A 2,505-nucleotide genomic window follows, 5' to 3' on the forward strand; every position below is an offset into this window, starting at 1 on the left:
GATTGTTGTAGCTAGCACCCGTTGGTGAGATATCTATCCGTATAAATCAGTATCGTCGATCTATACCTGACATTCCACGTTCCAAACGGATTAACGGTTATAACACATAATACTTTTACTAGGACATACTATGACAACCCGAAGGATTCGGATCAAGCAAGGTCTAAATTATAACCCTATTACAATAAAACCTTGAAAACCAAACGACATAAGTACTTGTATATAGGTATCACTACTAGAAAACAGCCCTTTAATGACGCGCAAACAATGACACGCGCTGATAGAGGACACGCATTTGTGCGTGTCCTAAAAAATAATGTCAGTTTTCTAAAATTTGAAGGATAGAGGACAAGCAATTTTGTGTGCCCTAAAATTAGTGTCCAACAAAAAAAATAAAAACACGGAGGGCACCAATCATAAAAAGTGTGTCGTGTAAATGTGTCGTTTTATATTTTTTTTAGGAAGGCGCGGTCTATGTTTTTTAATAGCACATGGGGGGAATGAAATCCCAAAAAATTAAAGACCCGCCTGATGCATTATTCTCCTTCTAAAATCCTCTACCAAAAAACCCTAATAATCCTTTAAGCAGTTCGTCTTCCTCTACCTCTGCACTCAATCTCTCTCTCTCTCTCTCTCTCTCTCTCTCTCTCTCTCTCTCCTTTGGAATCATATTCTTGAAAGATCGAAACCCTAATCGTAGCCCTAACTACAACATGTCTTACCAACCAAGATCTTCAAATCACAACGAAAGCGACGACCACCACGACAACCGTCGGCTATACAGCCCTTACCAAGATCTTAGAGTCCCCGCACAAACCCTATACAAACTTTTCACATCTCCTGAATACCTCTTTCAAGAGGAATCCATCGCTCAACGACGTTCATGGGGCGAAAACCTGACATACTACACTGGCATCAGTTACCTCAGCGGCACAGTAGTTGGCGCCGGGAAGGGTTTAGTAAAGGGCGTGAAGGCTTCTGAGGCTAGAGACACCATGAAACTTAGGGTTAATCGGATCTTAAATGCTTCTGGACATGCAGTTCGGACGATCGGCAACCGTGTGGGTGTAATCGGACTGGTGTACGCTGTTATGGAGAGCGTGATGGTTAAGGCTAGGGATGCAGATGATATTATTAACAGCGTGGAGGCAGGATTAGCGACTGGAGCGCTTTACAAGGCGGCAGCGGGCCCTAGGTCGGTGCCTGTTGCCGGAGCTATTGGTGGAATAGCGGTGGGATTAGCCGTGACGAGGAAGCAGATTTTGAAGAGATACGTACCGATCTGAGCTCGATCTGTATTCAATTTCATCTTACTACAAGTTTTGGTCTTTTGAGATTTCCAAAGGTGATTCATATGTAGTCTTTTATGATATTTTAGTATTTTACAATATTTTAGATGATTGACATAATTTGGCATGGAATGAAATACGTGATTTTGTTTTGTGCACTTGATAGTTGAAACCCTTTATGTTGTGTACTTTATACGTTTATGGAAGGGTTTATTCACAAATAAATCATTGTAGACTTTGATATGGGAATTGTATCAACACAGGTTTCTGTGGCTTTATTGGTTGATGAATATTTGTTCAGGTGAGAACACATATTGAATATTTATGTCCACTGTTTTCACTTTTGAGTATTCAATGCTCTTATTTTGTGTAGAGAAATGGTAGAGTACTACATAGAGTTTGATATCTCACTGTATGTTGATTCTTTCTTCCCTTCATAAACTAAAGTCCAGTTTTGATTTTGAAATTGTAGCGTTTTTCTATTTGAATTAGGATAGCAGACAGTGTTTGTTTGCTTATGTTTCTTTTGATTTGGCTTTGTTTATGTTTATAGAGAACAAGTTTCATGCTGAGAAAATACATCAATGGAAGTAGTCTCTCTGCCATTAGGTCGGGTCTGCTTGCATCTTATCTCCTATGGGACTTGGGTAATGTTGTTATATATACAATCATAAAACTACTCCCTAGTATTGTGTAGTGTATGGTGATTTGTGATAAAGTTGGTCTATTTATGTTATAGTTGGTTATGAACATAAAATTTATCATGTATGTATGAACATAAACTTACGACATACAGAAAAGAAAGTGTTGTAATTTTTGTGGGATACAATGCAGGTTGTAGAAAAGAGCTTCAAGGACTTAGCTTACATCCATGTAAATGGTGATTCTTGTTCTCAACAAGTTATTGTCTACATAGACTCCAAACGGGATCTATGTAGATAGGGATCATTTTGGCTCTGTTATTTGCATGACAGATGATGAAGAGAGGTAGTTACTAATTCTCTTCTAAAATTTTCACCTGTTGGGGTTTTATATACTTGATATATATATATATATATATATATATATATATATATATATACATTTTTAAAAACTTTTGTGATGTTGGATTATTGCAGATACATGGGCTGTGAGGCTTTAAATTTATCATGTCCCAATTGTTGTGTCAGTTTTAAGTGTCCATCTGTAATGAGTTACATACAAACAACTATTAAGA

General features: G+C 37.6%; 1 pseudogene; it reads left to right on the top strand.

Annotated features, from left to right (window-relative positions):
* The first annotated feature begins 713 nt into the window (after positions 1-713).
* On the top strand, positions 714-1,286 carry LOC145168474 (mitochondrial import inner membrane translocase subunit TIM23-2 pseudogene; annotated as a pseudogene).
* Positions 1,287-2,505: the final 1,219 nt, after the last annotated feature.

This window comes from Lactuca virosa, chromosome 4 (genome assembly GCF_052849685.1).
Source record: "Lactuca virosa cultivar CGN04683 chromosome 4, Lactuca_virosa_CGN04683_v6, whole genome shotgun sequence".
NCBI classification, from domain to species: Eukaryota; Viridiplantae; Streptophyta; class Magnoliopsida; order Asterales; family Asteraceae; genus Lactuca; species Lactuca virosa.